The 23,765-nt window shown below is 40.5% G+C and overlaps 1 protein-coding gene across 2 annotated transcripts in view; it reads right to left on the reverse strand.

The window, feature by feature from the left end:
- Positions 1-23,765, reverse strand: part of SH2D4B (SH2 domain containing 4B) — a 127,265-nt gene that overhangs the window by 24,281 nt on the left and 79,219 nt on the right. The window lies entirely within an intron of this gene.

A 23,765-nucleotide genomic window follows, 5' to 3' on the forward strand; every position in this document is an offset into this window, starting at 1 on the left:
AAACTCCATATGTCTTTGGATTTGTATCATTACTAGGGTGAAATGGCCCAGAAAAAGAGAAAGGAAAATGTAAATCTTTTTCAGAATTAAAAGAAAGAAGGGGAAAGATGGCATTTACCCATTCTGTTTTAAAACTTTAACAAATGGTTGTCATGATAATTCTAGATCTTCTATCTCTGCAGAATAATTGTACATAATTTGTGTCATATTAGATTTCTGTGGGATAATGGAGCACAAGAACAGTGTAACACTTTTATGGACCTGAATACAAATTTCTTTTCCATCTTGCAGGTGTGTGCATAGCCACAGACATGCAGATGAAAACATTAAAATCAGCTGGAAACTTTAAAAAATAAAACTACTGAACTGACACAATTTATTAAATATTTTCTTAGTTTCATTCATTAAAAACAGGGGCTGGATGTGTTCAGAGATTCTCTTGAGAAGTAGAATTAAAAAGATCTCACTTCCCAGGAACAGACAATAGAGAGAATTAGAACACAGAGGACACCATATAGAACAAGAGACTTGCATTGTGTTTCCTTCACAGTTCTTTTCTAGGTGTGAAGCTGGTTATGAACCTAAAACATGTGGTCCATTGCATATGGCATTATGCATGCTTGTAAAGAAAAATATGTAATTTGTAATGCTACCTTCATTATGCTTCCTATGAATCTGTCATAGCCTTTGTTCCAGTTAATTGCTTTGCTGAGAGAAAAGGGAGCCATTTTACTTCTAGCTTTCTTTCAGATAGATGCTTGTGTATTGGATATAAAGTCAAGAGAGTTGGCTGGCTGCGTTTTTCCTCACTAGTTTAAATATGAACATTCAGACTTCAGGAGCTGAATGTCTGAAGTTGATCAGCCTCTCCCAGTCTGGTGCCTTCATATTGGTTACACTCAGTTCCCATAATCCTCAGCCAGCCCAGCTATCAATTGTTACTCAAACCACAGACGATGAGAGTTGTAGTCCAACACGTTTTTTGGGCACCATAGTAGGGAGAACCACTTTGAAGACATGACTATATCCCTGCTTTCCTGCTTCTCTGGACTTAATATTCTCCTTGGTCTTTTGCCATCTCTCCTTGACTGTCTGTTTCTCCTTTCTCTTACATAGTATGTTTGTTTTTTTTCCCCTTGAAAATTTGGTTCAATTTGGTTGAATTACAATGCCCCCTCTCTTTTCTTTTCATGCAAAGCAAAATAGTTGAGTCTGGTCTTACAGATAGAACATGAAACATTCCCCATGGTTGGTTGATAATGATTATGACATCACTGGTCTGTTCCTCCAGCAACAGTTAGGTTACTCCTATTGAGCTGGGCTTTGATTGTCTCCTCTTACTTTCTTGATAGGCTTGCTGTTGCCTTCCAGGACCCAACATCTTGTTCATCCTGTAAGGTAAGAAAGCTACTATCTCACTGTTTCCCCAACCTTTGTTGGAAAAAAAAAAACTTCTGGCACATTGCAAGATGCAGACACTTGTCTGTTACAGCAGATTATCAGGGATGAAAAAAACATTTATTTATTTATTTATTCATGGGATTTATGCCCTTGCCCTTCAGCCCTAAAGGCTCTCAGAGCAGCTTACAATTATTATTATTTTTAATTAGATGGTTCCCTGCCCTTAGGCTTACAATCTAAAAAGGCACAACACAAAAGGAGAAGGGAATGGTGGTGGGGAAGGGGATCAGGTCCAGTGGTTATTCTCTCCCTCTGAGGCCTGGACCAAGGCAGATGGACTGGAAGGAGGGCTCTTCTTCTTCAGATTAGCCCTGATGGAGCTGGGCCTGCCTGATCAACTCCCTTGCAGGCTGGAAGATGACAGTTATGGAGGGAGGAGTCTTTTCTTCTAGTCTAGCCCTGATGGAACTGGGCCTGCCTGGTCAACTCCCTCATAGGACAGTGGATGGCAGTTATGGAGGGAGGAGTCTCACCATGTTGCCCTGCAACCAACACTGAAATCACACCACCAAAATTTGCAAACCTAAGCTGTGCCGTCGATCCATTTCTGCCATCCTCAGCCCCAGAAACATAAAAAAAAAAATGCTGATCTCCTGAATTCCCTTGGCATAACCTAACTTTTAAAACATTCTTCCCTGTAAGACATTCTACTCCATTCTACTCTACATAACAGTTTCTGTTATGGGAGGATGCTCTGACATCCTCCTGGGTGCCAAAGTTGCTGTGAATTTCAGCAGATATTTTGGCCATGGTAAAGGACCAATGAAAGTCAACTTGTCACTTCTTTCAGGTTACAAGGCAGTCAACGTGACCCACCAAAAAGAAGGAATTGTCCATCTCTGCTCTAAGGAATCCTCTTGATTTATTCTGGACACAAAATTCCTCAGATTGTTATTGATGAAACATTAAATCCTCAAAGCCAGTAGACTGTTACTATGCAGTTTGTTAATTTTGTACCCAACATATATAAAAACATACCCTTAACTCTTACAGACTCTGAGAGGCTTCAGAAGCCCAGCTGAGAGCAGTATGCTTGTAAGAATTTTATCTTGAGGGATATATTAAAGCATTAGGAATATATGTTTGTTTAGCTGTCTTCTCACACTGCAGGATTGCGTTATTGCTCAGCAGTGTTCCACCATGATGGATTAACTCAACAGAACTGTGTCTCTGATATAATCTGAGTCCTTGCATATTGACTCATGGATTTTTTTCCCCCACAAGGCCTTTAAGATTTTGAAACAACTCCTAAAATGGCTCAGAGTTTATTGTCACTAATTTATTCAACATGAAAAGGGGATCCATGAATTTTTCTGACCCCATTCTCTTAAAGTCATTTTTTAATTTAATTACGACTGTGTTTGAAGTTTCTTCAACACTTTGCTTTAATTTGCACCCAGTTCCTTTTGAACAAACTATTTCACATGCTGACATGTTTCAACAAAGCCAAGATAAATGAAAGATCCTGAAAAATGGACAGATCTCATGGTCAACATTGAGTCAATAGGCTTTGGCTTTGTTTTTTTCTCCATTTATCTTGCAGTTGGTTGCATGTAATTCCCCCAGTTTTAAATTAAACTAAATTAGAATTCAAGATTATTATTTTCATTTTTTTTCTGATGAAAGATTAAAATAATCTAAGCAGGAATAATGATTTTTTCTCTGTTTGGTGGCTAAAATACTATTGTCATAGGAACTGAGCCACTATAATTAAATTATATAATAAATTATATTTTATAATAAATTATAAATTCATATAATTTATAATAAGTTTGTAATTAAAGTAGACTTGTTAAAATAAGTGAATCATGACTGTATTTTAGACCTCTTAAAACCTGGTTCCAACCCGCTAAATAGTTTGCAGAGATTGGGAACATATGGTCCTCCAGTGTTGCTGGACAATGATTTCTGTCAGCCCCAGTCAACACAGCCAATAGTGACGGATGATGAGAGTTGCAGTCCAACAACTCAGAAAGGCTGCATGTTTCTTATTCCTACAGTAATCTTTAGTCTTTGCTAAAGTATAAAGAGGACAATAAAGGTAAAGGTAAAGGTAGTCCCTTGACATTTATGTCTAGTCATAACCAACTGTAGGGGGTGGTGTTCATCTCTGTTTGTAAACTGAAGTCATGTGGTCAGCATGACTACACCGAAAGCTGTTACCTTCCATTTAAGTGGTACCTATTTATTTACTTGCATTTGCATGCTTTCAAACTGCTAGGTTGGCAGAAGCTGGGACAAGTGATGGGAGCTCATCCCAGTATGCAGTAATCGGGCCTCGAACTGCCAACCTTCTGATCTTCCGATCATCAGAATTGGCAACTTAACCACTAAGCCTCCACAAAGAGTACATTAGGCTAATTCATTTTCAGATACTTCAACAAAATAGTAGTTATTATTCTCTCTCTCATATATATATATATATTTGAAGGCACACAACTACAGCAAATCTCAAGGGCAGAACTCAAAACTTCTTAAATATGCACCATACCACTAGAACGACACAGCAACATCCTACATACACCAAACACATGACTCATAATATACAAGCTGTATAAAATGGCTGAACAGTAAAATGCACTCTCTTCATATTCAGCTTCTCGTGTCCTTGCAAACTCTGAGACAACAATACCCCAAGATCCAAGTGCACACACCTCCTCCCTCATTTATCCACTCAAAACTGTTAACATTTTGTCCCTGACAATTTTATTTCATTCAAAGTGAAGCCCTGGGGAGAGATTTTATAATGACTTCAGATATTTCGTGACAACTTAAGGTGGTCATGACAGGAATTAAACTACTAAACAACTTTCCATAACACTTCACATTATCATAGATTTCCTAGGCAGGTGCCAATTTAACACAGCTTTATCTTTGCTATTTACCATCCCAAGGACATTTGGATAGCTTAATTCAGAAGAGACATCCTGCCATAGACCAGCACTAGTGTTGGGCCAACACAGATTACTATTGTGATGGCTGTGAGAGCAACTTTCTAACTGTTTATCAATGACTTGTGTGACAGAATTGCGGGCATACTTATCAAATTTGCAGATGTCACCAAATTAGGAGGAATAGCTAATACTCCAGAGGACAGGATCAAAATTCAAAATGACCTGAATAGACTAGAAAGCTGGGCCAAAGCTAACAAAATGAAATTCAATACAGAGAAATGTAAGGCGGAAAAATGAAATGCACAGATATAGGATGGGGGACACTTGGCTGAACGAGACTACATGTGAAAGGGATCTGGGAGTCCAAGTAGACCACAAGTTGAACATGAGTCAACAGTGTGATGTAGCAGCTAAAAAGGCCAATGCAATGTTAAGCCGCATTAATAAAAGTACAGTGTCTAGATCAAGAGAAGTAATAGTGCCACTGTATTCTGGTTTGGTCAGGCCCCACCTGGAATATTGTGTCCAGTTCTGGGCACCACAATTCAAAAAGGACATAGAGAAACTGGAACATGTCCAAAGGAGGGCGACTAAAATGCTGAAGGGTCTGGAAACCATGTCCTATGAGGAACGACTTAGGGAGCTGGGGATGTTTAGCCTGGAGAAGAGAAGGTTAAGAGGTGATATGATAGCCCTGTTTAATTACTTGAAGGGGTGTCATACTGAGGAGGGAACAAGCTTGTTTTCTGCTGCTACAGAGAACAGGACCTGGAACAATGGATGCAAGCTACAGGAAAAGAGATTCCACCTCAACATTAGGAGGAATTTCCTGACAGTAAGGGCTGTTCGACAGTGGAACACACTCCCTCGTGTAATGGAATCTCCTTCCTTGGAGGTCTTTAAGCAGAGGCTGGATGGCCATTTGTCGGGGATGCTTTGATTGAGAGTTCCTGCTTGGCAGGGGGTTGGACTGGAGCTCTTGTGGTCTCTTCTAACTCTACGATTTTATGATTCTATGACTGTATGTTCCTCATGACATTTCTAACCATTCCTTTCCATTGGAAGACACAGTTGTGAAAGCTACTCACTCATTCCTGGGTCCCCTAACTTAGCCTGTTGCTCAGATGGGGCCAAGGATGTTACACCATCAAAGACATTTGAGTAAGATTCTACTGTTAGTACAGTCAGTTTTTGTCTGTGAAGCAGAGAAGGCATCCAGTTTTGATTTTTATCTCACACAACCAAATATTTTATCTCTTTTCTCCCATATTCATCTTACATTTCCAGCTTACTACTGAGCAGAGAAATTTGTATTCAGATTAATTATAATCAGAAATGTTACAGGGTTTGAGAATTCCCTGTTTCTCACTTTACTTTTTTCTTTGCTAGATCTAATTTCCATGAATTTGTCTAATACTTTGTTACCCCAGGCCCCCACTTTCCCCTCATATTTCTGTATCCTATTAATATTTAAAAGGGGAGCTTGGGGGTGACTTAGTCATGAACACCTAACCTGCTCGCATGTGGAAAAATCAATTAGGGCTAGCCAGGGTCTAGAAGGCACCCACCATAATTTTATTTTATTTACAATATTTAAACCCCACTCTTCAGCCCTAAAGGCTCTCAGAGCAGCTTACAATTATTATTATTTTTAATTAGACTGTCCCTGTATTCAGGCTTGCAATCTAAAAAGACATGACACAAAAGTAGAAGGGAATGGTGGCGGAGAAGGGGATCAGGTCTAGCAGTTCTTCTCTCCGTCTGAGGCATGATGGGAATCCCTGAGGCTCCAGCATAATTCCTTTTGCCTGCAGAGGTTAGTGAGAGGATCATGGCAAAAGGTGACTGCTTGAAACTACCTGAGACAAAGGAACACTGGCAAATCCCTTTGTCTAGCACGTTTACAGCAATCACCCAACTATCCACTTCTAGTCCAAACTTCTTTTCCCCTGGGAAAGCATTTATCAGAGTTTCTTATCCTTTCAAACTTTGATTTTTGCTCCCAAGATACAATTTGGGTTACATATACAGCTAGCAAAATAGCCAGTTTTCAGTGTAGTTTGCAAGAAGGCAGGCACTCTGTTGGTTTAACTAGACTACACTCCTCAGTATGCCAGCTAAACCCCTTTCTTTGCCACAGTAGCTATTGAGTCTTCTTCTCCATTGCTCATTGATTTGGACCAAGATTCCATCAGTAGGTATCACTATTAGCAAGGCCTCAAACTTATTCACCTCTCCGACCTTTGCTTCCCTAGCTCTTCTGTTTGTCCATGAGCATATGTATGCTTGTGTGTGTTGATTATTTCCCCTAATAAGCATACAAAAACATATTTGTGTGATTTGGACCTTGTATAGCTGGGCTGATCCCAAGGCTGCTGTTTCCCTGATCCAACTAGATCTGTCATTTGAGCTAATACTATAATTTCCCTAAAACTAGATTAATTTGTGGGTATCTTCTCTGGGTCCCAGCAATTTGGGTGACAGATTTTTAAAAAAGTCATCTGAACAAGATACCCTCAACAACTCTCATGTTAGTGAGCATACTGCAGTATGAATGCATTGTGTGAAGTAACACTTTCTTTTGTTGTCCTGAAACAATGGTCAAAATCAATAATTAAAGGGACAGATATTATTGATGTAATTGGTTTTTGCTTCCTGCCTATTCTGAGTTTACAGTCAACAGAGTGTAAATCTTTTGTCAACAGCTTCAGTTATTCAATGATACACTTTAATGACATCATTTCAATTATTCAGTGATTAGAAATAAAAAGATTGGTCTGGCTTATGAGCACTGAATCATGTAAAGGTTAATTGGGCAGCCTGGTAGAAGACAAATATTGTATTCATTTTCATTGACAAGTTACTAATTTACTAGCAATGCTGATGTCTAATGTTTTTTAACCCTCCACTCATTTTTGTAGGTGACAGCTTACATTGAACTCTCAGCCATCCTTTAATTGCAATTTGTTCTTAATGTGAAAATAACTAACCTCTTTGTAGAAGTCAGTAAGAATTGGGCTGAGGTTTGATGTCAGGGAGACAGAAAGATGGCCCAAAGCATTAGTACATGGCTGCATGAGACAATAAAATCCTGGTGGTTATAAAATAAGGATACATCACAAAAGGTTATTTTAAAGATTCAGGAAAAATATGGGGGCTGGTTCCCTTGGGATGGAACAATCAATGAAAAATTGGCATATTTTGGAAAGAGAAAAACAAGAATCCACTTCCACAGACATTTTGGTTTGTCAGTGCAGGGAGTTTTTTTATAATATCAGAATATTCAAGCCTCTTTGCCATCCAGGGCTGACCCCAAGACCTTTTGTTGTCAGAAACAAAGAACAAGATGGTGCCTGCTCCTCATTCCATGTTATTTCAATACTGATGATAGGAAAGCATCTTGAATAAGTCAGGTTCATAGGGTTGATTTAGAGACAAGTTCCATTGCAGAGGAGAGTAGCTGTGGAATCCAGGAATAACAGCCAGGATGATGCATCCATTGTCAAAGGCAGTCATCCTGCTCTGCTTCATAATGGACCAATCCTGCTGCTATCAATTCTTCCTGTTTCTGGAACATCTCTATTGCTGTCAAGGACATTAAGCAGAGGCCAGTGTAGCACCATTAAACACCATGCACATAGTATTGTAACATGCACATTGTATGGCTTGTCTTAGGGATGCCGTGAATCATGTGGCTTGGGGATGTTTATAAAATTCTGCTGAATCGGTAATGTTAAAGAGGACATTCAGGCAAACTGGCCCCCTGAAAATGTGTAGTTCTATGCTTTCAGCTAAGCAAAATTCAATCTGATCCATGTGGCTCATATACCAAATGGTTCTTCTTTATTTATTTAGGTGCTGGAAGGCAGCACTCAATGAGATATGAGGAAACATGTTCTTGCTCTGGAAAATTAAATAAGCAGGGACAGCTTTGCTTCTTATTGTGATTTTGTTCTGATTGAGTTAGAGGAGATGTCTCCCGTGTGAGCAAGAAAAAAATATCTTTCTCACTTCCACATTTCCACCCAGCTTTCTTAAGGACAACATAATTCACTGACAAGGAGTGCTGTCCAAGCAACCCTTCTCTTGACATGATTCCACCCATCTGCTTGATTAGCAATGGTCCCAGTGCAAAGCCACCTCAGGAGTGCAAGTTTAACTCCCTTCTTTGTTCAGCTTGCTGGGCTTCCTCCCTTTGAATTATGAGCTACTACTTGGCTTAACTGGTAGGAAAGAAGCAACCCTGTGCTTACTATTCAACACTTTGAAATCAAACTTTTATTCATTATGTCTCAACCTGTCCTGGATCTCACACTTGAGCCATAATGTTCTAAGAAGCCTTTCAACAGGAATCTGTGACTGGCTGCTGTTCAATTGGCTGGCACATTCCATGCCAATGGAGAAGTGAATCCACTCTGGGTTTTAGACTGAACTTTAACGGTGCTATCCAAGATGCTGAACCATATCCCCAAAGTAGGTTTGACAGCTTGTACAGCTCCTTTAAAGTTCAGACTAAAACCCAGTGTGGATTCACTGACACAGTTGCCACTTTTTGCTGGTTCCATGGAATTCCTCCATACAGTTGCAGTGATTCCCAAACTCTGGTCTTTCAGGTGTTTGGAACTTTGGCTCTCAGAATCTCAGACCACTGGCCAGTATGGGGTTATATTGGGGCTACATTGCACCTCATGAACTTTCCTAGCACATAAGAGTAGCCAACAACAAAACATCAAGCCTTCATTGCCTATGAAATACTCAGATTCAGACAGAACTGGTCTCAGATTGTTCATTTCCACTTACTAGTATGAATGTCCACCTTCCTGGCTATCTCCTTACTTCCTACCTCAAATAGCAGTGCCAAGTCCTGACAACCATAAATGAGCAGGAGGGTGCTATTGTGTACCAAAACCTGCAAACCACTTAGCTTAAACTACTTCATTCCAGTAACATAATTGAGGGATTGGTACGAGTAGCTGTTGAAATTAGAGTATTAATTCTGTATGCCCCCAGACCAGGAAAAGATATCATTCTTTGTAGCTTATAATATTTCTGGAGATCATCTGCTATAATGCCAATTATCCAAACTGAATAGCATTACTAAAATACATTTGAAGACTGCATTGAAAAATACAATCTGTTTTTAACTACAAACCAGAAACAAAAAGTATTAAAACCAGAACATGACAAAATCATAGCAATTCTCTTAAGGCTATTTGTAAAAGGAAAGCTTTAAATCAGTTTGCCATTGCCAGACAATGGTTTCCTGACACACTAGATGCACTTCAACATTATCTGACCCCATCCTCATGGGGGTGGCCTACATTCATCTGTTCCCCTCACCACAGTCTAGTCCCATTGCAAAACTGGATCTGCCACTTCATCTCCATGCACAAAGACCAATTTCCTATGTGAGCCACCTCACAAAAAAGGCAGCATGCTAAACAAACAAATAAATGCCCCACTGTCAGACAGGGTTGTCAGTGAATATATGAAATAGGGGTTTACAGCTGGACCTGGTGAACAAAAGTGCACTTGTGTGATATTTGTGCTTTCATACACTTCTATGTTTGTTGCTGTGTATTTGAAGCACCTGAGAGCCAAGCTAGACCTGGTGGAAATAGTACCAATGCATTCAGTGCCCTTAATCAGACAATCAATCAATCTGTCACTCAGTGGTCTGAAGAGCTTGCTTTTCTGATTGCCTTTAAATGAATATTCTGTAGTAGTCCTTTCAGGCTGTACCTGTGCTGCAAAAATAATGCAGTTCTACACCGCTTTAACTACCATGGCTCAATGCTATGGAATTCTGGGAATTGCAGTTTAGCGTTCTCTGTCAGAGAGCTCTGGTGCCACAACAAACAACAAATTCTAGGATTCCATAGCAGTGGGCCATGGCAGTTAATGTGCTGTCAAACTGAATTATTTCTGCAGTGCAGATGCAACCTCAATATGGACATTTTTGCCGAACATAATGGCCTACTTATTTTAATTTTTAATCTTAATTTATAATAATAATAATAATAATAATAATAATAATAATATGTTTTATTTATAGACCGCTATTCCGCGATGATCATAGCGGTGTACAGTAAAATCGTAATACAATACAAAATACAGTTAAAGTATATACTCCAGTGCTTAGGAATGGAGTATGGCTTTGGTGCAACCTCCGGACTCTTAGGACCCATGAATCATTTAAATAGCATACCTCCAAAGAGACCTGAAGCAGCTTTATTTTGGCAGTCTGTAACAGGTCACTGTTTTCTATATTACTAACAGATATTCAAGAAATAGTTACATCGTTTACCTTCAAATATATCTTAAAACTGATGACATCCAAATCTATTTCTCTATGTCTCCGACTCTTGTAGTGGCCAAGGATGGCATCTCTCCTCTAAATGCCTGCCTTGGGTCGGTAATGGGATGGATGAAGGAAAACAAACTCAATTTGAATCCAGAGAAGAACGGAGATACTAGCGATAGGATCCCCAGGCCCAGGCAAGGAACTTTGTCAACCTGTCCTGGACAGGGTCACACTTCCCCTAAAGGACGAAGTACGTAGCTTGCGAGTACTCCTAGATCCATCTCTGCAGTTGTCATCTCAAATAGATGTGATGGCTAGGAGTGTTTGGTATCAACTTTGGTTGATACACCAACTGCGCCCTTACCTGGACAAAAGGAACTTGAAGCAGTGGTACTTGCACTGGTAATCTCTCGTTTAGATTTCTGTAATGCGCTCTATATGGGGCTACCTTTGTACCAAGTTCTAAAGCTTCAATTAGTTCAAAATGCAGCAGCTAGATTGGTCACCAGAGCATCGAGGTTTGACCATATAACACCAGTATTAAAATCTCTGCTCTGGCTGCCGATTAGCTTCCGGGCGCAATACAAAGTGTTGGTTATTACCTTTAAAACCCTAAATGGCTTGGGCCCGAGTTACTTGAGGGAACGCCTCTCCCTACACAATCCGCCCTGCACTCTCAGAATATCTGGGAAGAAATCACTCGACCATGTAACAACCAGGCTAGTGACCACTTCCCACAGAGCATTTTCTGCCATGGCCCCCAAGTTGTGGAATGATTTGCTGGAAGAGATCTGTCTTATTACCACCTTAGATGCTTTCAAGAAAGCACTGAAGACAGATCTCTTCTGGCGAGCCTACCCACCAAACCTGCTGTAAAATATCTCACCTCTGTTAGTATTGTATGTTTTTATGGAGAGTTGACCAACTGTATTTATTGTATTGATAGTAATGTATATTTTTATGCTATGTATTTGATATGTTTTTATTGTTGAAATTTGCTGACTGCTGTAATCCCGCCTTGATCCTCAGGGAGAGGCAGGAAATAGAAATAAATTGTATTATTATTATTATTATTATCTGCCATATTTACAAAATACAAGTTTCTCATGTGAATTGTGTTCTTGCATTCCCTATTCTGCCCCTGGTTTTATGTGAAAATGATTCACATAAGTCCAAAATACATTGCAATGTGATAATTTTACCTTTAAAGAGTTCTTCAATTTACTCCTCCTATTAAGACAAATATGTTACATGCATTTTTCACCTTTGGAAACTACTTTTCAATTAAAGATGAAATAGTTTCAGGGAATTTAAACTTTTTTAAATGTTAAAACACAGTAAAGTAGGAACTTTCTAATTATCATAGAATCATAGAATCGTAGAGTTGGAAGAGACCACTAGGGCCATCCAGTCCAACCCCCTGCCATGCAGGAAATCCAAATCAAAGCATCCCTGACAGATGGCCATCCAGCCTCTGTTTAAAGACCTCCAAGGAAGGAGACTCCACTACACTCCGGGGAAGTGCATTCCACTGTCGAACAGCCCAACAAAACTAACAATATTTCTCAAGAGTCTAATGTATTTGCAAATTGGTTTTATTTAATGAGTAACAGAATAGAGTTTGTCTTTCTAGTGTAACACTAAGAAAGTGATAAATAGACAGGGAAGTTTTGGAGAATATGGATAAGGAAAACTCTTTAACAGAGCAAGAGTCAGCAAGACTCTTCACATAGGTTCCACAAGACTCAGGGCACAGTTCACATGACTTATCATTCCTTCACCATTCCCTCACCGCCAAGCAATAAAATCATCTTTCTGTCACTGGGATGGAAGAAGCAATAATAGCTCACTTCTGTCATTCCTGAAGTTGCTGTGCTGAAACACCCTATGTATATATTACATTTATAATCAATTCTACCTGATGACAGACAACCCTCTAATGGCCCACCATAGAATGGCTAGACCAGACACATAGAAATAAGAGCCACTTTATTGATCTATAATCTATCTATAGCATGCCAATCCTGGAAGAAGCAAGGAGAGGGGAGCAACCTGATGTGGGTTCAGCTGAGACCAGATATCACCCTGAGACTACTTCTTCAGCCTTCTCTTGGGTAAAACATCTGACCCTGGGGACAATCCAATAATGGGATTGCTTTTCAATTAGTCCTCTACTGGAAGACAAACTCAGGGGTCTCCCACCCAAAATTCAACATGTTACAAGTGAGATCAAACCCACAGAAACACCTCAAGAGCAGGGTCTTACCCCACCCCAGGACCCTGGGACCCTAAAGAAGCAGTTCCACAGCCCTATCTTACTCCAAACAGGTGTCAAGGTGAAGAGGCCACAACATGAACCATGATAACCCAAAAATAAATTAACCCAGAATTAAACCACATTTAAAGGAGTGACTGCCAACCCTTACAGTGCCAGAAAGGGAAAAGTGAAGCCCCCATTTTGCATGTTGCTGCCAACCAGACCCAGAAAATGAAGGGGAAGGAAGCTCAGAGCAGCTGTGGGAAGAAAGCACAGATAAAAGTTCCACTGAACAGAGACAAATTATAGTCAAGAAATAAAGTTCCCTAGATTTATCCAGTAAGGTGCAACAAGGTCCAGCACTGTCTGCTCTCTGCAAACTAATTATTAGAAGGAAACGTGGAGGGATGAACAGACCTTTTATAGCCTCTGGCTATAACCTCTTCCCCCCTCCCAGACAGTGTCCTGGCACTTTGCCCTAGCACAAGGGCTCCTGGTCTCCTTTCCCCAGGGATTATCAAAAGGTGATCACTCCCCAGCAGCACCACACAGTTCTAGGATTATATGTGGGTCTTAAATCTTATTTGGCCATATCTGCATGTGGAGATATGCTACATGAATGCTGAGCAACCACTATGCAGAATAGCAACACTGTGTAACACATGTCAGTGACTGGGCGGGGGGGGGGATTGCATGATGCACAATACATGATGCACAACCACAGTGGGCAACACACAGTGTGAAACTGCAATGCAAAGGACAAGATGCATAACAAAAATGCAAAGTATAGAATGTGCAGCCACAACATGTAATGCACAATGCACAACTTGCAAATGCAAGGCACAGATGAACATGCTCTCTGCACAACTCTACTCCCACCACTATCAGCATAATGCATATATTGTGCAATGGTGACTTTTTGGCCTCAAATCCATAGCATGACTATGGCATAGCATGTATATGTCCCTAACAGAACTCTGATTTATATCTTCTATACTCTCCTTCCATCTGAGGAGTTTTTCGCACAGCAAAACAACAACAACAAAAACAGTTTAGTTTTCCCAGTAGGAAACCTCTTCTGGGATGCAACCAGGTATTATCACTCACACCACCTCCCACCTAAAACTCACTTAAATCCTAGCTCCCAGCCATGGTCAGCCGGCCAATTTGCAAAGCCAGGAAGCTCCTGACTTTGCAAATCGGCTGGCTGAACGTAGCTGGGAACTGGGATTTAGATAGGTTTTAAGTAGAAGTGGCATCGGTGGCAAAATGCAAGTGATAATACCCAGCTGCATCCCAGAAGAGGTTTCAAACCAGGAAAGGTATGCCAAGTTTTTTAGCTATGCAAAAAACTCATGTGTCAATTTGGTTGAAGCACAGTTTGTAGAAAACTGGAGTAATTTTGAAACAAATGTATGAAGCCACCTGTGAAATGTGAGTTCAGGATCATCATCCTTTTGATCTCTGCCCTCAAAGAATAATTATAGGTGGCTTGAAACATGACAAAGGAATTATGATTCCCCCCCCCTTCTAAATCTAGTCCCTGAACTACCAAGTTAAGGGGTTTCCATAATCCTGAAGATGCTACCATGCCCCAACAAGCCAGTGCTGGATGCGTGAAGTGTTTTTCTGCAACACTTGAAAAAGCAGTAAGTAGCTTCTTATTTTTAACACTGGATGGCTTATGTTGTCTAAGTTTTTAGTGCACATAAAAGTTTAAGGCACAGAGTAGTCAATATTTGGAATGGTGTTGAAATCTCTTTGTCTTGTGAGAGAGGCAAAAGCAAGAGCTCACTAATTTATATTGAACACATGCCTTCCTTTCCTTACCTAACCCCCTCTAGCCCAAAGACACATGATCTCACATGTTTTGTGTACTGAGGAGCTAATAGGAAGCTATCAAAATAAAAGCCTGTTTCTTTATTTTCTAATCTCATTCTGCTGTTTCGCTGTTGTAATGTCAGTAGGTTAAGTATGGCCTCCCACTGCTTCTTGAGTGGCAACATTTTGCAGTCTGATCTTTCTTCATATTTCAGTGTAATCACGTGCTTTTTCCCTCACATGATTGCAGAGGGCAAGCAACCCCATTGAGAGCCAGTCTGAGAGCATAATTTTGCCTTGACAAGCCTCAGAAATATCATAATTCCACAGAGTTTTCAGATTGACAGCCTCAGTGCCTTCTGCCTAGAGGCTGAATCAATAAGTTTAAAGTCTCTGTTCTTTGCACAGCAAGGTGTTGGGTCGGGAAGAAGGCCATTTGCAAAAGAGTTGCCTGTAGGGTCAACATTTTACAATAATACTCAGAGCACTTCTCTTCAAATGAAATGAGAAATCCAAAAATAGCTAATTAAACTTTTGTATTTCAGGAAGTGTATATTGCCACACTTGCACCTGAGTACTTGGAGAACCAAGTCAAAAGTATTCAGGGTTTTGCAGGAATATTTTCAGCAGCTTTGAAGAATGCCCACCATCCCTTTCCAATGATTCTTCAGCCATGGTTAACTAGGAAACAGTGTAATGTCAACCTACTCATTGTGTGTTCACTGCTTGATTTGCATCACTTGACTGACTTAATACAGGATGGGGAAGCAACTGAAAATGGAAATAGCTTTCATAGCAGCTAAACAGGGAACACAATGGAAATTAAAAGAAAGGTGAATATCTCCTCTTTCAAAGTACTACAAAGACTGTGATTTTGATAGCCATCAGTGTAGTGCAGGGCTTTCTTGGCTATGGCAGTCACCATATACAACGATCTCCTTACTGAGATTAAAATTGAATGTTCAATATTGAATGTTTCCACCATCAATTGAAGATCCATATGCTTACCCCAGGCATTTGCTTGATCATTTCCCTGATTGTTAATATAGCCAGTCACCACTGGTGGTGGTAGTGGTGATGTTTTTGTTGTTATTTTATTTATTTTAAATACATTTATATTTTTAATGTTTTATTTGGGGTCTTTTAAAACTATTAGTTGTTTTGAATCTGCTTTTAATGTTAAAAAATCACTTTGAGATTTTAAAATGAGAAGTAGTATGAAAATGTTTTTCCATATTTATCAAAATAATTTTTAAAAGTCTGACAGTCAATGAGAAGAAAGCTGCTTTTATGCGCTGCAACAGTACTCCCAGCAAAACATCACATACTCAGGGAGGCACGAAGGCTTCAGCAGGTTATGCTGCAATGATGGAAATGAATTCCACTGGAGTCAAGATTCTCAACCAAAAAATCTCTTCTGGACATCCCAAACAGCATTACAAAACAAAATGTATCTTGCCTGGGGAATCTGCATGATGCTTAAAATTTCATCTTGATTGTTGTGTGTGCTTTTGCATTGCAAGGAAGGATATCTGTCCTGGACTTCCATATTTTGGAATCTTACAGTCCTTGCCAAAAATCTTCTCTTTCTTCCAGGTCTTCATTTTTAACCAAGCCTCTTGTAGGCTTCTTCTGAGGAGTGTTTTTAGAAGATATGGGGGATGCATACGGGACTGGGTGACACATCACAGGGGTGTGTCAGCTGGTGAGCTTGTGTTCAGGGAAAGCTTTCTGGTGTGTACTGCCACACCTCTCCATAGGTAGACCAGGACTCCTGAAAAGTGAAGGTCCTAGAAATGATCTGATCCATCCACCAGAAAGCAGAAAAGAAAACAGCCAGGATACTGTCAGTACACCATGGAAAACTTCTTGAGGCCACTATCATCACTGAATGGTGTCTGTGGGACATTGGCCTGGGTAGGGGTATGCCAGGCAGTCTGGGTGTGACAGCATGACTCATTGCACTGAGGTGACACCCATCCAAGTGATGCCACTCTTTCTTCCACATCTGCTGTTGACATCTTTCAGGAGCCACCCACTCTCTCGAACATTTCTAGACTTCTTAGCCAGTGGCTTCCCTTGCGATTTCATTTGAGGTTTCTTCAACAGACTCTTCACTTCTCACTGGCATGTTGTTGTCCATTCTCAAGTGTGTGCCTGGGGATTAAGACCTGATTTATTTCACTTCATTTTTAACCAACCTTTCTTTACAGAGCTCAGATTTCCTCTAGCATGTATCCTCCACGGTAGGTTATCCTGAAAATTGATGCCTGGTCCAATATCACCCTGAAAGCTTTGTGGCTGAGCACAGACACTGCGGAGACCAGTTTTTTCCTGCATCCTTGGAATCTGCTGCTATCTTCAAACGTTTGTTCACTTTTGTAAATCAACACTGGTTCTGCTGCCCCCACTATCCAGCCTGAGAAATATGAGGGCCTGGACAGACAGGCCAAAATAAAGCTGCTTCAGGTCACTTTAAAGGTATGCTGTTTAAGTGATGCATGCATCATAAGAGGCTGGAAGCCACACCAGAGCCCCACTCCAGTCCTAAAAACTGAAGCACAACTTTGGCACATCTTCTGGCCTCTTAAGATATGTGTGTCATTTAAACAGCATACCTCCAAAGTGACCCGAAGCAGCTTTATTTTGGCCTGTCTGTTCCGGCTCATGAGTAACTGAAATGCCATTCCTTGTTCTTGTGGACATAAAATGAAGCAATTCATTGTTAGCAGCCACTCTTGGAAGGGCAGCTCAGAAATAATGAGGAAATGGAAGAGAGGCTGTGTTTCTATAACAAAGCAAGCAATAAGCAGCCAAACTGGAACCAAGGAGGTCTTGTGAAAAAGCATCAAGAATCTAGCCTCACTACCTCAGCAATGCAGTTGCCCACACTTCTTCAATTGCTTTTCTTTCCTGCATGGTAGGGATTTCCTCTTTTCCCTAGGTGTGTTGTCACTGATCTGTTGCAGTTTTGAAGTTTGTGTCAGTAACTGCAAAATGTGTCGCTTTTGTCAACTAAAAGGCTACAGCTGAACTGGAACATCTCCACAGTCAATTATACATGAATGCATGTCCATGTGAAAAGTGCTCCTTTTTTCAAGTAAGAACAAGAGCCCAGCAATGTTGGGAGGACAGGAAACAGGAGAGTGAACTCTTTGTTTGTGGGGCATTTGGCCATCTCCTTGGCACCCTGTAGTACCAACCCTGCAACCATAGTTTGCTGCTAATGTTTTTATGCTGCAGTTTCTGCTGTTGGGTGGCAGTAGTAGCCATTGAATTGCTATTCATCCTCTCATAGAGTGTGTCCTGTTCTGTGCCTCACCAGCAAGGATAGTGTAGCACAGTATTCAGGTCAGTCTGAGTCAAGCAGACAAAAACTCAAACCAAATGACAGTCCAAAGGGTGACCCAAGAGCATAGTCTGAAACAGAACAAGGTCTGAGGTTGTCAGGCAACATAAATCAGGAACACAAACCAGGAAAGTTTACCAACCTGGAAAGGCTGGTTGTGAGTAAAAAAAAAAAAATTGCTTGAAGGAGGTTCCAGATTTCATGGTCAGTTGTCAGCATGCAGCTGTTTCTGATTAATGAGTGTCTGGCATATAAACACTCCAATCTATGCTAGACCTCTCTCTCTCCCTTTCTCTCTCCCTGTCTTTCTCTCTCCATCTCCCTGTCAGTCTGCCACAGTAGGTACTATGAGCTCTGTGTGTTGCTGTTCCAAAATTGTAACACTTTCCTGGCTTTGTGTTTCAGAGGAGTTTGTCAAACAGGACATGCGGCTTTGAATTTCGAAAGAGAAGATAGCGAGGTCAATTCAAAAATTCATGCAATTACGTGTTCACACCTTAAATTCGGTGTAATGGCCTTCCCGAACATGACCCAGATTCTGTGCAAAGTAAGCCATCACATCAGTGGGTTCTTAATTGCGAATTGGCACCCTTGTGAATGCTCAGTGAGACTCCAGATGACTGGAGCATAGTATATTTAGGCAAGTGTGAGAGAGAAACCAAGAAACTCCACAATTTACAAAAGAGGTTGGGGGGGTGGGAAGAATGGTTGAAAGAACATGCGCTATTCATGTTAAAATGAGCATATATTCACTCTTGTCACGTTACAATGTGAATATAATGGTTATCCAATAGCTCCAGGTCCATGCCTGTTAATAAACAGGCAGCAGCTCCCCGCCCCCTCAGCAATGCTGAAGGACAAGCGGAAGCAAAATTGAAGCGGAATTGCAGTGTGGCTTCATGGGAAACCCTCCTTCCAGTTTGGGGGGGGGACCAAGATCAAAGGAGACATGTACATCACACCAAACAACAGCACACTGAGTGCAAAGTTGCCTAGGAACAGGGTTTGTGACTTGGCTAGTTCAACAAATTTATTTAACTGTGGATTGACATGTGATTGCATTCGGAGTGCGTTTGGACTGCCAGCGATCGCGTGTGGTAACCTTTCACACAATAATGTGAATATGCGTGATTCCATTCAGGATGACACTGGATTATACTTTGAATTTCAGTCATGTGATATCATCCACTGACAGGATCCCCTGTCTCATTCTCTGGCCTCTCTGCCTGATCTTGCACCTCTCTCACTGTATGAATCTGAGCCCTGGGGTGCAACATAACAAGGTGTTAGATGCCTTTGGGGACAATGGATGGTGCAGCAGCAGAGTTTAGTGAAGCTGCCTACCCACATCTCTGTACTCACCACCATTACTATCTAAGCATATCAATGGTTGGATGATATAATTTAAGGTGTTGGCACTGGTGAGTTGTAACACACCTTCTCAGTACTCCATTCAGTGCTTTTCTGCAGTATTAAGCATTCTTGTGCACTAACTCACTATCACCATTTTCAGATATGCCAGTTTCACTCCAACATGAATGACAGTTATGGGTTTGGTATAATAAAAACATTATTTCACAAACACTATTCTTTTCATTATGCCAAACCCATAACTGGCAATCATATCTTGAAGCATGGTTCCAATGCTCCACTATGTATGGTCACCATGAGGGAGGAGGGAATAGGTTATTATAGCCCAACATTAGTTTAAAAGCCCACTTATCAAAACCAGAAATACATTACATGTTATGATTATGTTCTCCTTTACTAGGCAACAATGTCTTTTATAATGGGTTCTATAACTGGTTTTTGCTCCCTTCCAGGAAATGTCCTTGTACACATGCCATTAGTTGTTGCTAGGATCCTCCAATGGTCAGATGACAACCAAACTGAATGTTGAAACATCTGCAAATCAGCATGCTGCAATAATGGCACTTATCCTTAAATAGTAGCAAGCATGGTCTTCTATTGCTTAACTTCCAAGATCAGTTTATATTTTTAGACTGCAACTGAAAATTGCCATGCCTTGGGCAACTTGTTTTCAAAGTACAAGTTCTTTCTAGTTCTTAAGCCTCATCTTGCCTTAGCAAGCTTCTCTCCACATCTGTGCTAACAAACTGTGTAATCACATTTCCCCCCTTTGAGTCAGTAACAGCTGTCCCATAAAACAATCTTTTTCCATCCATCATCTACTGCACTTGACTCCCAGTTAAACACAAAGCAAAGATGTTTGGCATATTGTGGAGGGTTAGCGAAGCCTATTTTCACATTAGTGATTAGGCCATTGGCATGAATTATTCAGCTCCCCAAGTCTCCAGTTTCAGAGCAATAGCGATGCTGGCCTTTTTTGTTTTTGTTTTTGTTTTTTGCTTCCTTTCTCCTTGCCATATGCCCCCAGCTCACATTACTTTACTTGGTTACTTCACTTTCTTCCGCTGAGAGGCCATGGCTCTGAAACATTTATCATGTTTGCTAATAACTTCTTGGTTCAGACATGTCTCAACTACAATGGTCCTAGAACAACAACCATCGAGGCTTCAAAAGGATGGACAGACTTAAACAATTATTAAAAGCTAAAGTGAAGTGACATGCTGTTTGAAGGATCAAGTTATTGGTGAGAACAGAGGATGAAAAAGAAACATCTCAGCGTGAATCTCAGGGGAATGGAATTGGAGTTGACAAAGCAATCACTTTTTTTTTTGTACAACTGAAGACCGACCTTGAAAACTGCCATCATTTTCCACAAGTAGCACTGAACACCCCCAAACAGGATGATCTTATTTGCTATATTTTCTCATCAGAGTCATCCCAAGACAGTTTTCTGCCTGAAGTGAAGGAAATGATAGTAACCTCTCCCTCCATCTATTCCACAAAGAGAAACCAACTGGATGATTCTTTGACTCTTACTTTTCACACAGGTGACAGGAGAGCCTCCTCCAGCACATCCCAGATAACAGTCTAGGGGCACAGGATAGGCTGCATGGCACATATAGCTCTCTCCTCTGACAGGGGAACAGCACAAGACTTAAAAGGAATAACCAAGGCTGTTCACTGAAATTTGCTGCCTAATTTCTGCAATCATAGAGGCACTGTGTGCAAGCATATGCTGATGCTCCAGCCAAATGCTTCCTCATTTTTGTCCACAAATTAATCACAGAGCCCTGCTGCTGCATCTTAGTCAACTCTGACTATTTTTAAGGTATATTTTCTTAAGTTTTATATTTTATATTTTCCTTTTGTGTCGTGTCTTTTAGATTGTAAGCCTGCGGGCAGGGAACTGTCTGGTTAAAAATAATAATAAATGTAAGCCGCCCTGATAGCCATTAGGGCTGAAGGGCGGGATATAAATACCTAAATAAATAAAAATAAATAAAATAATAAAAATAAAGTGACAAACAGTGATTCACCTGGGATCCTTACATCATGCAGTTATAGTGCTACGAACCCACTTTTATTGCCATGACAACATCCAACAGAATCCTGAAATTAGCATTTAAGGAAAGGTGGGGGTAGAATTCTCAGCCAGAGATCTGTTGCGCATAGTGGATCTATTGCTGGATGATGCCACTTCAAAAGACAAATGGAGAGGCATCTTAGAAGTGGGATTTCTTCATTTCCTCTATATATTGGGAAAATATTTTCAGCAAATTAAATCATGTTTCAGAGGTTTATCTGAAAAGCTGCTTCATCTTCTTTTTAATTTGTTCCTTTAAAGAGTCCAGCCAGTTGCTTCAAGCAGTGTAAAGCCACTGGAGTTTGTTTTCAGGTGGGCCATCATGGTTGGAATCTCCTGATGATTTACACTGATGTAACTTAGGTGTATCCCAGTGTAGGTACTTTCTCAGAGGTCATACAAGTTGCTCTTACATAACCTGCATGTGCAGTACTTTGTCCCTCACTGTACACTGGCAGGCAAACAGCCCTCAGGTGAAGCTCAACCTTCCTTGACAGAAGCATTCAAAGATTGGTTGCAGGATGCATTAGATGCTAGCTGGCTATCATTGCAAACCTGGGAGAAAAAAGTAGCCTTTGCTCTCCCAGACCTACAGTATAAATGTACTGGTGCTGTGTCCACACTGATGGGAAATCCTGGCTTACTGTCAGGGCTTCCGGATCTGTGGAGAGGAAGAGCTGCCCACGCAACTGGCACCTGCAATGGGCTGATACTGGCAGCACTTTCTGCACACTCTCCTATATGTTAGTATACTGGACTGATGGTATTGTTTTTGCATGTCTGCAAAAGGAATGGCACCAGAACTGCTCAGATATAAAAATGAAAATGCTATGATAAGGAGTTGGATGTTTTGGACAGGAAGAGGTCAGTGGTTCACCAGCCTGCAGATATTCCTCTCCCCATCTCTATATCATCATGCAGTCCATACATCCAGGGCATTCTCTAGAGTTTCCAGCCTGATCTGGAGCAAAAGACAAATCATTTTACTTTGAAGAATCACCCGGGAGCACAGACTGGGCCTGTGTTCTGCCCATTTTGGTCTCGTGCCTCATCTAAAGTAGGAATAGGGTGTTAACATTTATTTTGCTCCATGTGGACACAGCCTGGAAAGCTTTAAACTATCTACCCATTAGGATTTGCCTTATGTTTTCTTCAATGCCTCTGAAATGGCAGTGTATTATGGCATAGTGTTGAGGCACTACTGGGAGGAGGGGAAAAAATGTCTGCTGCCAACCCCAACTCCCAACTCTCTACAAACATATATGCAGTGCCTCAGTCACAATGACACTGTCTCTTGATGTAATGGTGATTCAGAGGCATCTATGTGGAACATACTGAGCTGCCCAGGAGACCAGTGCAGCAGCTCTGTGCCATTTGAATCAGCCAGAAATAAAGAAGAGAGGAGAGGAGAGGAGAACCAAGGAAGTAGCAGAATTGCTAAAAGAAGGAACCATTCTGCTTCCTTGTCAAAAATATTTTGCAAATTAGTTTGAATAATTTCTCTTCAGTCTCCTGTTTTATTGTATCTGAGGACAATTGGAAGCCCAATTGTGGTACAGAAAATATATTTTTGGCATTAAAAACAAATGTATTTTTGTTAATAATTAAGGAATTTCCATAATAATTTCATCAAAACACTTTAGGAAATTTGGATAATGGGAGTAAATTGTGCAAACATTTCATATCATTATTGTTGTTGTTGTTATAGTTGTTGTTGTTGTTATATGACAGGGTTTCATGAGTGGTTATTTTTTTACTTGTGAAAAACAGTTATGAATCTTCTTTAGATTCCTACCTTGGAATATGGTGGAAATTTGAGAGGGACATTTTGATTAAGAGCTGATCAGAAGTTTTTGACAGAAACTTTCCTGGTAATTATTAGAAGATGGATGTGAGATAAGAAGAGAAAAATCAAGCAGTCTGCACTGATTTTTTAGGTGCTAAGCAAAGAATTTGTTTTCTTCCTAGGCATTTTATTAATCTATGTTTGATATTCTAAAATGTATTGTGGCTGTGAATCTGTAAGACACAGCATAACACAATAGTTCTGTATGTGGTCTATTCTACAGCTGACCATTCTACATGCTGCAGACTTACCAATAAGCCACTGTTACATCCCCATTAGAGATTTCTCAGATTCCTGGCTGTTACAATACAGAAACTAATAGTTATCTAAGATGCTGAAGTAATATGTTCAGGGAGAAACACATCCACCTTATAGTAAC

This window comes from Sceloporus occidentalis, unplaced genomic scaffold (assembly GCF_023333645.1).
Source record: "Sceloporus occidentalis isolate IW3139 unplaced genomic scaffold, rSceOcc1.0.p SCAF_2, whole genome shotgun sequence".
Taxonomy (NCBI): domain Eukaryota; kingdom Metazoa; phylum Chordata; class Lepidosauria; order Squamata; family Phrynosomatidae; genus Sceloporus; species Sceloporus occidentalis.